Genomic DNA, 17,166 nt, shown 5'->3' with positions numbered 1-17,166 from the left:
TCACATATCTAATTATGAATTTGATAATTTTGAAGAATCTACTGTCCGCAAGAGACGGGGGAAGAACAAGAATATTGCGCTATTTAAGACGCCAGCGGGGACAAGGATTCCTCTGACTTTTAGAGAGGTAGATGGGAGGCCTGGTGGTGCTGACGTGGGAAGAACACGGTGATCTAGACATGTGGGGTCGGTTGTGCGGGACCCCTCAGCCGTCTCACACCGTCTTCTGAAGTAGAATGCATTAAGTGCTGACCAATTGGATTACATTTGGACTTCTATGACGGTAATAATTATTACTTAATTATACATTAATCATTAAATAATTGTTTATAACATTTTAATGTTTTTATTTTCATGATCCGTTCGAGGCTACTAATGATTTTATTGACACTTATCGAAAGACCGGATTGGAACACACCAAGCAGATATGAGATAGATGGCGCTTGGATTTGAACACGGGATATATCCGCGTCCATAAAGGAGACGAGGCGGCAGTACTGACCAATCCTCCACTAGACTACGATCGAGATGATTGGGAGTTTGTGTGTCGCGACCATTTCTTCACGGAAAAATTTAAGGTACGGTTTCATAATTCAAATAAAAGTTGATATTAATTATTCTAACTTCATTTTTATTTAAATTTCAGAAAAACAGTAGTACAAATATTGTTAACAGGAAGAAACTCAAATTTCCACATCATACGGGAAGTAGATCGTTTGCTCAAGTTGAAGAAGAGTTGGTAAGTTATTTGTAATAACTTAATAATTTAAAGATTGTTATTAATTATATAAATCATTTCTTTCAACAAGCGCTTGAAATGGGATGGGCACCGTCTGTCATTGAAGTATTCAAGAAGACCCGTACCCCAAAACCGACAAAAGAAAACCCAACCCCTATCCCAGACGAACACGTACAAGAGAAAATTGTAAGTGAATTGAATATGGCTAGTTTTTTATTATAGAAATGATACTTTATTTCAATTGTGTAGGTTGAGATGGAGGAAGTTCTTAGTAATGAACCTGAAATATCTGATTTTGAATTGACGGAGAGGTGTTCAGACAACAAAAACACGGCGGAGTGTTCGAAATGGGATCAGGCGTCCGACCCACAAGCTTTCGTGAGGATCGTCGAAGTGGAAATAGTTCACAACGAAACAATGAGCGATTGTATGAAGAGAATCAAAGAATGGCGCTCAAACTAGAGGAACTGGAGAAGAGGGATGAAGAAAGAATGCACACAATTAATGAAATGCAAGTGAAAAATCAAGAAATTGTGACAAGAATGGATAGGGAGAAGTTAGAAATGAATGCAAGAATGGACAGAATCGAATTGTTTATGAGGCAACAACAACCACCACCTCCCCCCACAAGTTAATTCTAGTACGTTTTGATTGGTTGTTTTAATTGAAAACATGTTTTGATTGGTTGTTCCGATTTGAATTTCAAAAACAGATTGTTCGGATGATTAGTTTGGTTGCGAATTTTGTAATGATAGTGATCATTTCATGTATGTGTCATTTCTTTTATTATTGATATATTGGTTTGGCTGAATAGGTTTTGGTTGCGAGCAAAATAATCGGCCTATTTTGTACATTTGACAGGGAAAAACCGAAAGTGAATGTAAATCTTTTGGTTTTCTTCATAGGAAAAACCGAGAGTTATATGAAAAGCTTTCGGGTTTTAAATTGAAGAAAAACCGAAAGTTCTTTCATAAACATCTCGTTTTTGTATCAAAGAGAAAAACTGAAAGTTAATTCTAAAACTTTCGGTTTTTCCCTTTGGAGTAAAACCGAAAGTTTTATAATTAACTTTCGGTTTTTCCCTCTAATGAAAAACCGAGAGTTAATTATAAAACTTTCGGTTTTTACCTTTGGAGTAAAACCGAAAGTTAATTGTAAAACTTTCGATTTTACTCCAAAGGGAAAAACCGAAAGTTTTATAATTAACTTTCGGTTTTTCATCAGAGAGAAAAACCGAAAGTTAATGTAAAACTTTCGGTTTTTCTCTCTGATGAAAAACCGAGAGTTAATTATAAAACTTTTGGTTTTTCCCTTTGGAGTAAAACTAAAAGTTTTACTATTAACTTTCAGTTTTACTCTCGGATGTCTAAACCGAAAACTCTACGATATCTCTTGGTAAAAGCCCAATTATTTTTAACAAAAGAGTCAATACCGAGGGATGGCGAGAGTTACTTAAACTGTCGGTATTGGGTCTATACCGAAGGTTATAGGGTCAAAACCGAGAGTTTTTACTCTCGTTTTTTACCACTTTTTCACTAGTGTCTATAGCTAATCAATCTCAAGATTTATCGATTATTTCTAAGAAATAATTTGTTTTCGAACTATAGTTAGTAAAATCATAACTCAATCTGAACGAAAATTAATATCATTCTTTAAAAATCAGCAACATTTAAAAAACGTGATCGAACTGATCTTTTATATCTGCATGAAGGAGAGTCAATTGTTCTCACATCAACGATTTTACTCAGCTAAATTACTCTATTATTAATATTCAGCTTGGTTTTGGTCTACTATCGAAGATGAAAACATGTTTCATCGACTGTTCTTACAAGATTCTTGAGAATATTAATGAATCAACGCTTTGGAAGATGGTTGATGAAACCGCAAAGACTTGAATGATGAGCACAATTGACAAAAAAAAAAAAGAAGAGAATAAACAATGCCCGGATGATTCATGTGAAAACATTAATGATTCGATTATGATGATGAAACATCTACCAACAATTTACAAAGCATTGACAATGTTTTAAATGATAAGAAGATATGACAAATAAATATCATTGAAGAACATTTAACCATGTTCATTGAGAATTCAAGTTAAGCAAAACTCTAAGAAAGCAAGGAATTCAAATAATTTTTTTTTGTACACCTAGGAGGATATTGAGATATGATATATGAGGAAATATTTTATTTATTATATATTTAGGAAATAATTTATTTAAAGTATAGAATATTATGATAGTTTTATATTTTTTTTAAGGAAATTTCATAAATTTATGTATATATAATCGATTGGGTCATTATTTCCCATCATCAAACATAAATAATAACATAAACTATTTTTTCGTTTATTGTTCTTTATTATCTCTTTTTAAGTCTCAACTTATCTTCGTTTGTGATCAATTTTAGATTAAGGTATGTTTATCTTCCGCATGAATCTTAACTATGGGACCGGTTGGGAGACGGCGGCTACGCTGGACTTGAACGAGGAGTTGGAGAAGAATAAAAGGGAGTAGGAAATAGAAAAACACTTTCAATAATTCCATGCTATATCTCTCAATTGAACATCTATTTTGTATAATAATACATCTAAAAAAGATTGAAGGCCATTTATAACCATAGTGTGCTCGTGGTGTTTGTAAATATTAATATACTTAATACAAGAGTTACATCAATGAACGTGGGTCCGTTGTTAAGTTTTAGAGTTGGCATCTTTCTAGAATAACATGTTGTATGTTAGGTTCTAATTAATTAATGCTACCAAAATATCAGCAAAGCCTACTGATATAATTAGTTCACATTTATATATTTTATCATTGATTGTTTATTAATTCACTTCATTTTCATATAATTACACATTGAACAATTTTTTGTTTCAAATCAATCTTTATAATGTTTATTCTCTCTTTTAATATGTTTTATTAGTTCAAGGGCTAGTTTACCTTTTTATAACACGAGGATCAAGTTATATCTTTCTAATCCTCATTTCTCAGTATGAACCAACCATCACTTTCCAGTAATTATTAATAAAATAATCAATTCAATTTTCCTTCTTGAGTTATTGTTTATATATAATTCTTGATTGCACAAAATATATTCGAATAAAAAAATAGTTGTTCTGTGGGATATAGTTTTCATAGAAGAAAATATAATTAATTATATATATATATATAATATAATATAGTCCAGTATATTTTAAATAATTTAATGTATTCGATTATACTCAAAATATATTAATATTGTGATGGATTATAGAAATGGTAGATATAAACCAAAATTTGAAATGTATATATAAAAAATTATTTAACATTAATTACATTTAACTTCCTTAATATTAGTTTATTATTATTATTATGAAAAAAAGTATGTACTAGATTTTATATTTGTTTTTAATTAATATTGTGTTTCTTCAATTCGAATATTTGAATTATTTAAGTTAGGAAATATATATATATATATATAAATATATATATATATATAAATATATATATATATATATAAATATATATATATATATATAAATATATATATATATAAATATATATATATATATATATATATATATATATATATATAAAATGATGCTTAATTTTTAAAGTGTCCGGATTGTCGAGTCGAGAAATGTGGTTAATTTGGATATATATGTGAGAGTAAATTGATACTTTGATCGGATTGTGAGTTGACCTACTTATAAATTTAAAACGGTTAAAAATAAAATAAAAAATGCTATAAGTATGGTTCAAACTTGCAACTTAACAAAAACAAGTACAAAACTTTAACCAATTAGGCTAATAACAATTTATATTTTGAATTCAACATCAAATCTGATGAACACGGTGGTTCATCAATAGTTTTTAACCAGCCATTATACTCTTTTGATTTTGCTCTATAGATTTCACTATTATTAGTGAGCAATAATGGAAAAATTTTGTCATATTTATAGAGATAGGGGACATAATTTATATGAATGTAGTAAGTCTCGCCTGGACTATTTTAACGGTAGTCTTTTGACCCTCCCATAAACTTATAACGGTTAAAATTAAAAATGCTATCACATTATCACGGTTTTTTATATTATTACTCGTGTAAATGTTATTTCAAACAATTATTATTATTTATTAATGTTATTTTATACTTATTTTTTTTGTGTGTGTTTTGTATTTTAAAACAATTATTATTAATTAATTATGTTGGAGATTTTATACTTTATTTTATTTAATTGATATTTTTAACAAACATATCGATTCTGAATTATTTGATTAATATATTCAATTAATTTATTAAACAAACCAAATATCTTAATATATATTCTATAGAATGAAAAATAATGATATAGTAGGATCAAGTTTAAGTTTATAAGAAAATCCAACTAAATTCTTCAATTAAATGAATTTAAGCAGAAATATTATTACTTGATTCGGTCCCAAACTTAAAGGGTGTCTCTATTTGTATCATCATCATCAATTTGTTGGATATTCCATTCAGATGGATACTCTAATACCCGATTAAATATGTATAAAATTGTATATATTGGAAAAAAAATATAACTTTATTAAATTATAAATAATTATAAAACTAATAATATATATATATATATAATAACATTATTTACTTACATACTTATATATTTTAGTGTTTACTTAATATAGATAACAACTTTATTATTATTATAATTGAAGAAAAACTTAACTTTGATGTTATTAAAATTGAAAAAAAAAAAATAGAGATAATAATATTAAATATAAAGTGTAAGAAGAGAAATAAAATTTTATTATTAAAAAATGTAAAGTTAAATAGTAGTTAGAGAGAAATATTAAATGAATGAGGTTAGAGGTGGAGTGTAATTAAGAGTATAATAAATTATATATATTATTAAAATATTATAATATGAAAAGTCACTATAAACATTAAAAAATATATATATTTAATATAAATATAGTCGATATCGGTTTTTTTTAGAACGCTGGAAAAATAGGACAACAGATTCAGTATGTTACCCGCAAACACATTTTAACAGTTTAACCAGCTGCAAAACTTGTCGCCTAAAAACTCGAATCCAAGAATTTAAGGTTAATATATATTTATCTCTTATTGCCGCTAGGCTAGAAGAGGAGATATATATCGGATTTTCAGGTTTGAGTTTCACACTAGTCATGTAATCTTCTCCCCCTTTGTATTCCCGTTCTCAATTTAAAATACTCAGCTCCAATCATCAGATATAAAATATACAGATACCGTTGCCATCCATGTAACTTGAAACTTAAGCATAAACAATCACTACATATAATAAAAAAAGGCTTCATTTATTTCCATTTCAAATAAGAAAATCAAAACAAAACAAAAGTAACATAACCGGTAGTAACAAACTACACTGTTTTTTTATTCAACAAAACAAAATAATCTTCATTCAAATATATACTTATATTAGACTCTATTTTAGATATAGTTAAGTGATATTCTGTTTTTATAGTATAATTACTATATTATCTATTGAAATAGATCAAATAATAATTATAAATATATAATAATTTTATTACTCTTATTTTATTTTGTTTAGTTATATTTTATGTTAATTTTTAAAATTCATTTCATTTATTTTAATTTTCTTTTTGTTATAATTTCAATAATTTAAAAAATAAATATGATAAATAATATATCGATTAAAAAAACATATTACACAATTTATTATAAATATTTAAAGATTAATTTTTATTTATGTTTTTATTGTGATTATTTATTTGAATATTGTTTTTTAAATTGAGTAAAAGAACATGTTTAATTATGTTTTATTTATATATAAATTGTAAATGTATCGTTTAAATTATTTTAAACTAAAGTAAAAAATTATGACTATAAATTCATATTAACTTTCAATATAATTTTTTTTACAAGTGTGCTCTATTTTATTAGCTTTAGATCTTGTGGTGAAATAGTTCAATTAAACAAACAATTAATTAGTATAGTTTGGTGGTAGTTACTAGTTGCATCAATTTTGCGCCTAACTAATGAAAACCCTTATTTATGTTGACATCTCTCGTTTGTTTATTTATTTATTTATTTATTTTTATATATATATATATATATATATATATATAGTACCACTCTCGTAGTCACCGTCATACTTATTTATGATATTTAAAAAAAAATGAAAATCAAAATTTTGACATTGGTTATAAATAAAAATAATTTGTCATTTGAGCTACACTATTATATAATTATTTATTAAAATTTGACTATCCAAATTAGGATAAACAATAAAACAAAAACAAGTAATTATTTAATTTTATTTGATAAATAAAATATAAATGTACCTTAAAGTGCATATTATTTTACTTGATAATAGTTCAAACTAATTAACTAAAATTAAAATAGAAATTGTAATCTTTAAAATCAACCTTAAATTGTAGTAGGTTAAATTCTCTATTATAATCTTTAATTTATTGATTTTTTTATGAAATTAAATGTGCATTTTAATTGAATAGAATTAAAATTGCACAATGAACTATAAAATATTACACTATTTTTTAAATGATATTACATTATATTTTTTATGAAATTAAATAAAATGTGTTCATATTATTCGTCTAAATATAAATAAATCTTTTTAGTTATTGATGATAATAATTATATAAAATATGACATGTTATTTTTAGACATTCCTTAGTTCTCTCTAAAGAATTTACATCATTTTGAGTTGAGAAATATTAAAGTTTTAAAAATAAATTAAAAAGTTTTGGGTGCTGGGTTGAAGAAGACATTGTTCAAGGTAGAAACGCTCAAATTCATCTGTTAATAAATTAACAAGACTTTAGTAAAAATATAGGATTTTTATCAAAAGTTTATTACGTCGGTAAAGACCCTAAATTTGTCGGTAATACACCTTTACCGACAAGTGCTAAAACTTTAGACATTTGTCGATAAACTCTTGTCGGTAAAAGTATTGGAGCCTTAGTCAACAGATTTATAAACTTTCGGTATAGGCTTTACCGAAAGATTTATACATATCTTTCGGCAAATCATTTTTCGATAGACATGATTAGATCTATCGGCATAAACTATTTAATGAAATTTTAGGATAGATCGTATTTCTTCTTATTTGGCTGATAATAGTTTGGATATGTAAAAGCCGAATAGGCTATTTAATCTTTATTTAGGGCAAATACCAAAAAAATTGTCGACATATTTCGACAAATCCTGTACCGAAATATTCGACAAAGTTTGTACCAAAATAGTTGTTGAAATCTTTGGGAAAAGCTTTTACCGAAAGATATGGGTAAGTCTTTCGGTAAAGGCTTTACCGAAATATTTGTTTAAATCTCTCGCAAAGTGTAACTAGGGGAATGCCGATATATTTTATCAAATCTTTCGATATTTCCCTAAATAAAAATATAATACCTAATTTGTTTTTTACACAACCTTAACCTATTATTAGTCAAACCAAAAGAAATACAATACGATCCATAAGCAAAAAAAATCATTATATTTTTAAAATTCTCAATCAATACGTGTTAAAATTGTCTCCAAACACGATAACCTAATCCAAAGTGTACATAAAGCATGAAAACAAACATCTACTAAAACGTACTAACTCGGGGTGGGAGTGGTGGCTGATTCTGATTCTGAAACTGTGCTAATATTAATACAATTTGTCGTTTAGATTCCGCTAATTGTACTTGCATTATCTCCTGGTTATTGGTGAGTACATCGACCCACTCCTAGAGTTGCTCATTCACCTCCCGTAGCGACTATTTTTATTGTTTTGAATTGTTGTTCCTCCGTCGATCCCCGTGAAATCGCGATAGCCACACACCTGACCTCATACCCATCACCGTCCCATGTCGTTTGGGCCTGAACACTCACTCGCTCACATAGAAGTCGGAGATACCAAGTGTGTCATTAATTATTGCTCTATCTCCGCCTACACGTTTTAAAATTTCATTATATAAGCTATATATATATATATATATACAGTTCTATTAAATTTTTATTTAAACTTATTTATTAACTTACGATCTTCTCTTATTACATTTGGTCCGGCGTTAGGGTCGGGTTGTCTTTGGTGACTCTCGGGGTTTGAGTCATTTTGAACCTCTCTATAATAGTCAGTGGACGTTCCAAATTAGCCTCATGTTCAAATAAATTGTTCAACATTAATTAGTTAAATTATTTATAGTAGGTTTAATTAAATAATGTAAATACCAATTCTTTTTCCATTCGTGAAAATTGTTTATGCCCGTAATGTGGGGAAACCTCACTTGCTTTCGGTTGCCAATATTGATAAAAAAAAAAATTCTGTATTTAAAATAAAAATGAAGTTAGAAATAGTATGATCGGTACATATTTCTATTCTGAAATTGTACGTACCTAGAAATTCTCTGTAAAGTAGTGGTGTCTGCAAAGAACTCCCAATCTGCCGGATCATAGCATGGTGGGGGACGCGCAAGTACATCCGCCTCATCTCCGTTATGAATTTGGACGTAATTCCGACTCAAATCGGAGCGCCATCTATCCCATATTTGTTTAGCATGTGCTATCCCGGTATGTTTGTACGTGTTTATAGGGATATATGTGCTCTCAAATGAATCCTGAAAAATAAAACCAGCAAACGTTATAAAACTTCATTTGAATATTAATTAAATGCAGGTTCAATTTCTCACTGTCATGACACGCCATAGTGAATCTAGTTGACCGATACTCAAAGTCCTCCACTTTAGCTGGTGATGCAAGATGAGTGCGGAGTCCCGTACCATCGACCCCATATGTCTAGACTACATACGCCTATCATTACCATATGGCCTCCCATCCACATCTCCGAAGCTTAGTGGCACCCTCAATCACTGGAGCTTTCTCACCAGCTCTCTTGTTGCAATATGAGCAAATTAATATTATTAGGTCAAAATCAATATAAACAATTAATATTTGTAAAACATTTACAGGTACCAGTAGTGTCCGGCGTGAACTGGTCATGTTGATCGTCATGTTACTCCTGCTCATGCTTGGTCCCCTCCTCCTACTTAACCCCACGCATATGTACTCTCAATTGTATTCCTCATTTTCATCCTCTTGTGTACAGTGGTTTGGAAGGGCTCAAGATATTGAGACCGCCGAACACCTTATAAGCAAGGTATTTTTCTAGAGTTACAAAATTAATTCTTTTATTCAATATCATAAATTTTAATTTTAACTCTTCTATACTAAATTTGATTTATAAAAAAGTTTTTGTTTTCATTTTTCAAAAGGTTAATTAATTTTAAAAACAAATATTTAAATTGATATTTTTTTATTTATAATTTTGATTAACAAAAAAATTGTTCTTTATAAAAACTTTTATTTAATATCATATATTTAAATTTTAAATTGTTTTTATTTGATTCATAAATTGTTTTTTTAGAAAAAAAAGGTTTTATTAAATATCTTATATCTTATATTTTAATTTTAACAATATTTTAAATAAATATATTTTGTTTTCATTTTAAAATAAATTAAATAGTTTAAAATACTTTTTTTTATAAAAAATTATTATTTGATTTAAAAATTAGAATTTTCTAAATTATTTTTTTTAATATCATATATTTCAATTTAAAAATATTTTTATTTGAAATTTATTTTCCCATTTTAAAAAAAGACTAGATGATTTAAAATAAAATTTATTTAAATATTTTCTTATTTTTTTGCAACTTTTATTTTTACAAATTAGTTATTTTATAAACATTTCTTTCATTTCAATATCTTATATTCAATTTTAAAATAAACTTTTATTTTTATAAATTATAGTTTAAAATATTATTTTTTTTATAAATTATTTTTTTCAATGTTATATAGTTTTTTTTAAATGGTTAAATAATTTACAATAATAATTTTATTAAATATCATTTAGTTTTTGTTTATTATTTTATTTACAAGATTTTTTTAACAAGTTATTTTAAAAATATTAAATATCTTTAAAAAATAGTTTATTTTTAAAAACACTAAATAGTTTATATATATATATATATATATATATATATATATATATATATATATATATATATATATATATATATATATATATATATATATATATTATTATTATTTATTCCAACATTTAAATTTATAATGAAATAATCCTTAGGTAAATATGTACTTTTAAACAAATTTTAATATTAATTGAATTTTTGACTACATAATTTATAAAAATAATAATTATTTATGTATTGTTTATATAAAAATATTTGTTTAATATTAATTATATTTAGTGTTATTATAATTAGTTTAAATAAATCATACTTATAACTTATTTATTATAAATGTTTAAATATATATATATATATATATATATATATATATATATATATATTTTGTAAAACTTATTCTACTTCTAGTTTAAAGTGTTAAATAGTATATTTTTATATGTTAAATTCAAAATATTTATAAAATAATATTATTAATTTATAAATACATATTTTTGTTTTACATGTTTAAAATGAATAAGATATTATAATATTTATTTATGGGATTTTAATGATTTAATTTAATACACACAAGTTTGGGTAAAAGAATCCATGGAGTTGAAAAAAATAATTAATCTTCAATTTAGGATAAAAAGAGATTTTTTTATATATTACTTACAATTATCTTTTAAATATTATATATTCAATATTATTTATTTTTAAAAATATTTGTTTTCATTTTTGAAAAGAAAAAGTTAAAAATATTTTATCATTATTTTAAAAGTTCTTTAATAAAATATTTATTCAATAATATATATTTTGATTTTAAAAAAGAATTGTATAAATAAATTTTATTTGATTTATAATTTTTTTACAAATTAATTCATTTATTCAATATCATGAATGTATAGTTTGGTGTTAGTTACTAGCTAGTTGCATCCCTTATTTATGTTGACATCTTTCATTTAAATAGTTTAACAAAATGTATATTCTTTATTATTTTTTAATTCAAAAATCTCATAGTCATAATCTCAATTCAATGTTAGTAATGAGAACTGAAATTTTTATAATTAATATTGTAAATAAGATTTATAGTCATTTAAGCTACCCTAGTAATTATTTATTTTATATAAATTTACTATTCAAACTATGATAAACAATAAAATAAAAATACAAGTAATTAATTTTATTTGATAAATAAAATATAAATATATCTTAAAATGCATATTATTTTATTGTATAATATGTTCAAATTAATTCAATAGAATTAAATTAGAATTTGAAATCCTTGAAATCGACTTAAATTTAAATTGTAGTAGGTTAAAATCTTGTAACTCGGAAAATTCATTATCCCGAAAAAGCTCGTGTTTTGAAATTTTTCAACCTCAGTTTGCGTATCAAGAATCCTTTTAAAATAAAGCGTTATTTTAAAATATTTTTAACAAATCTATACAATTTAAAATTAATTATAAAATAATTAATTTGAGTTCGAGTATATATAATAGTTAGATTTGAAATAATTAAATTAAAATTTAATTTTCGAAAATCTATATTTAATAATTAATTTAAAAGATTATTTATTTAAAAATTGATTTTCAGTTTTAAAAAAAAGTATACGTATACAAACGTATTTTTAACTAAGTTTCGTTTGGTTCCTAGTTTGGCGATATTCGAAAAAAGATTTTGCGCTTCATCCTTCATACCCGTTTTGAAAACGGTCTACTTTATAAAATCGTTGTTTTTGAAAATTGGTGTATAATGTTTTATTTTAAAGAATAATGCACATGTTTTTGTATATTTAAAATTATAACAATAATATTTAAATGTTGATACATGTCGTTGATGATGATGATTAGGACGAAAAATAACTAAAGAACATTAGTATTTAAAGGCATTATTATTTAAAAATAAAGCCCTAACGAGCCCTTATTAAAATATTTTTTGTGGAAATTTCCCAAAATATTTAAAAATCATTTTCTACTTTTTTGGGATGTTTAATAAATATTTTAAAGTCCCAAAATTAAAAAAAAAAATTGAAAATTAAAAAATGCAATCAAACAGACTCTAGGACTGATGTCCACGGTCCTGAATGTGTTTTTATCGATCGGGGCTAAAAGCCCTCGGTCATATGTCGAAACTCCCTCAGTCCTAACTTAAGATTCTCGGTCGGGGTGCTAAAGTCTCCCGGTCTTTGCCTAGAATTCTCGGTTGGGTACAAGAATGCTCGGTCGGATGTTAAGATCCTCGGTCGGATCTCTCGATCCTAATTGAAATTTCTTGGTCGAACCTCTTGGTCCTAGTTGAAATTTCTTAGTCCTGGTCGAAAATCCTTGGTTGGACCTCTCGGTCCTTAAGAACATCAAAATTGTAGGTTTTGTAGTTTTGATTTAAGCTTGAATTCTTTGATCCAAGACCCTAGGTAGCTTCACAAAGCTTCCAGAAACATTATGAACATCATCCCAAGATATCATTCGACATGGGTGATATTCAATTTGTTCAAAATAATTCGAAGACAAAAAATTGGGTTTTTGGGTTTAGAGTTTAATGAAGTATAAGGAGCTTGACAATAACTTCATTGTACTTCATATGATTGATTGGTACCAAACATTAACACTGGTTGTTCATTTAGACCAATTGAAGAACTTGAAATTTTCATTTTTTATGAAAATTTTCATTTTGATCAAAATGATCTGGATGAATCAAACATGATTCAAATAGGTTCTCAACATCATTAGAAACATGTTGTGAATATTTCTGGGCTGATTCAGAAAACACGATTTTGGATTTTTCCAAATTCAAATTTAGAGTTTTTTTTGTTTTGTTTTAGATCGATTGATCGGTTTTAGCTTCAGCATAAAGCTTAGAAATGATCCTAAGATCGTTTTCCAATCAAACAATCAAACAACTAGGCAATATACTAACTTATGAAAATTTCAAATTCAAACTAGAAGATTGAAATAAATGATGATTGGAAGTTTACCAAAAATTGATGAACACACCTTAGACCTTAGACCTTAGACCTTAGGGAAGATTTTGGGATGCTTGAATCTAACTTTAAGGCCTTACACATAATTTAAAAAAATCTAGAAAGCTTGAACTTTAGTGGCATATTTCTGAATTTTTTCGATTAAGGGCTTGAAAGGTTAAACTTTATGACAAGAGTCTCATTTGTATTTTCTTAGGTGTAAGTAATGTTAGTAGTCTTGTCTTTAAATAAAGAGAAAAATATATATACATATGATGTTACAGATAAATTAAATAAAATTAAATATACGAAGAACGAAATCACCAAATTTGATATGTTAATTCGAAGCATGTGCTTAGCACATTTTTCTTAAAACAGTTCCACCATCTCTTGTTTGTGTTGAAGGTTATCTCAAATGGTTGTTTCCTATGGTACAACGAATCTAGTGATTCTGCATTGAATTACTACGCATCGAACTTGACCAACGTACCTGAACTATCGCCGAGTTTCAACGGGAAATGTCGAGCGAAAAACTCGAAGATTACTCCCAAAATAAGGAGAGGACTTTTGGAATTCTAGAGTGAAAATGAATAAGATGATATACTGGTTTGAAAGTAAATACATATGACGAGATTTATATTGTTGAAAATATAAACTTTCATAAAAATAAAATCAACCATTAATTTTTGATCAAACGACTGACATTGTTTGTCTCTTCATTTCCCTTTGCATTTTCTCTTTATTAGAAAATACAAGGTTACATGATTTTCTAAATTGTTAATAAATTGATAGCAATAATATCATGAAGGTTACATTGACAATTAACAAAATTAAATATATTTAATTTGATAATTGTTCTTTAAGTCATTAAATGTTAATTACATAATTAACAAATTAATTATAATAATTTAATTATTTAGATCAAATTTCACTTTAATTCATGTTTGAATTTTGTTTGAATTTCATTTGATTTTATTTACCCAAATTCTCATTTCCATTCATTAATAGAATTAATTTAAAATTTCAACCAGTAAAAGTCTAAAACCTACAAGCTATATGATTTAGTCTAAAAAAAAGTTAGTGAGTAAAGATGTTTTGTTTAAAGAAAACAAAAGTTGAGATTTGAATAAAGGATTATCACCAAAAAAGCAAACTAGTTATATGGAATAGTGGTGTGATTGAAAATGATAGTGAAGAACTATATGAATGAGTAGTGATGCCAAATCCTCAAATTGAACTAAAGACAACCTCATTTGATTTCTTTTCAGAACCACCAAATTCTCCATATGAAGAAATAATAGATAATGGTTCTTTGATAGAAGTGGTCAATGTTAGAATCTTTAATCTAAATCTTTATTCTTTAGTTCTATATTCTTTAGTACTCTATGTCAATAAATCGAGATAAACTGTAATTGCAGAAACGTACCTGAATCTTGAATGAAGAACTGTCCATTAAGCCATTCTTCGTTATTCTCTTCTTCTTGATCTTGGATCTGGACCTGAATCTGAATGTGAATCTTCTCGTTCTGGATCTGGACCTGGATCGGAATGTTTGATGTGGGTGGGGTTTAAGTCTTCCAACCCTATATCGATAGCCTTCTTGAGAGTTCTTGAGAGATGAACTAAATCCTTATTGTTCGATGAGAGAAACAAATAGGCTGGCTATCTATATGGGTTGGGGACCTAGCCCTAATATACCCATTTATTATTCGGCCCATCAACGAAATAATGAATGGTATTTCTGCTTCTACACAAATATGTCCCCATATTTATTATAGATGTCCAAATAAGCCCATAACCTTTATACTTTAATAGATCACTTTATTTGGGCTTTAATCTTTATTATGATAACAACTAATATACAATTATTAAATTATATATGTACCCAAATATTGGAAATAATTCCAACAATCTCCCACTTGGGTCATATAATATTTCCTTCAATTGTATATTATAACCTTAAGAGCTCAAAATATTGTTATCATTACAAATACATCTATACCAATCTCGTCCATCAATTATAACAACATAGGATTAAAGCGATTTTTGTTACATTAATTCGTAACTAAACCCTCAATAGTCACATATGTCAATACAATCAAATGACATAGATTAAACATGGGTGTGTAGTGTGGATTAACATGTAGTGTGATCTTTAACATGTCTAATACCAACTGGTCCTCCTTTATTCCTTATAGAGATCAATCTGAATAACTTTAAAATCTTGATTTTCTTTAAAAACTAAATCTTTAATTTCTTTAGAAACTAATTCTTTAATGTGCACATAAATTCCAAATTGTATCTATACAAGCATCACAATACAAACTCCCACTAAAACTGTATATCATCTAAATATGTAATATCCATATGAACAATATGTTCATGAAAGACCTCGGATAGCAAATATTTAGAGAACGGATCCGTAATTTTAGAGTTTGTCCAAATATGCTCAATAGATAAATAAACATTCTGAATTCTTTATTTTCCAAATAGTTCGACTTAGTCAAACTCATATTACTATTAAAGTAAAAGAACTGCAAATTATTGTCACGTAATAACTTTAGTGGTCTTTCTATATCATTCATAATTTGCAACATCGTGACAAAATTTTGCAGTCAGATTCTTTAATTGGATACCACAAAACACCTAATAAACTCTGCCATCAACTTGAAATAATTCGAGTGTCTACTTAACACTCTTCCAAAAATTAATTCTTTAAACTAAAATGATGTGGCACGAATTTTCGACTGTTTTAGTATCCAACAAAATTCGAATCAATATACCAAATGATCTCTATCCGATTCGATTTCAATATATGAGTATGCAATGTTTTGTTCTTAAAATATCACATTAGTTGTTTGGTTGCTTTCTTAATGATCCAAACCAGGATCCTTCAAGTATTTGTCCAACATCATAAATATTCTTAATTTCTTGATTCATATAATCTAGAGCATACATTAAACTCTTGTTTAAGGAGTATTATGTATATATATTTATTTTCAAGGCTAATCTTGAAGTACTTATGAGACTAAATTTATCTCTAGATCTTTCAAAATATCCAATAATTAACATCTAGAAATTCTTTAGTCTAGTTTATTTTCTTTAGACCTATAAGGCCTGACCTTAACTGGACAACCCCAAAAGAATTTACTAGTTGTTTTAGTTGAATCTTTATTCCATATATAAGTTGTAATTCTTAACTCTTCCTTCCAAATGAATCAATTAATGAAGATATTCCATAAATGTTTGTTTCCAAATAAATAAATAAAAAGTATCTAAAGTAATTCTTTATTTCTTCATCTTTAATATGAATTGTCAATGTCCACGCCGATGTTTCTTTCACCATCAATTGACTTTTGACAATTAACTCAACCGTACATCAACACATTTACTTTAGTAATACTGAAGTTACCATTAAATGTGTATGAGTACTGAAGTTAAATTACTCTTAGAACAAACAAAACAAACTATAATATGTATTCTTTTATGCACCACTTTCTTTAGTAATTTTCTTTTAGGTGCAATATCTGCAA

The sequence above is a fragment of the Impatiens glandulifera genome, unplaced genomic scaffold (genome assembly GCF_907164915.1).
Source record: "Impatiens glandulifera unplaced genomic scaffold, dImpGla2.1, whole genome shotgun sequence".
Lineage (NCBI taxonomy): Eukaryota > Viridiplantae > Streptophyta > Magnoliopsida > Ericales > Balsaminaceae > Impatiens > Impatiens glandulifera.
The sequence above is the reverse complement of the archived record's forward strand: the minus strand, read 5'-3'. Positions refer to the sequence as shown.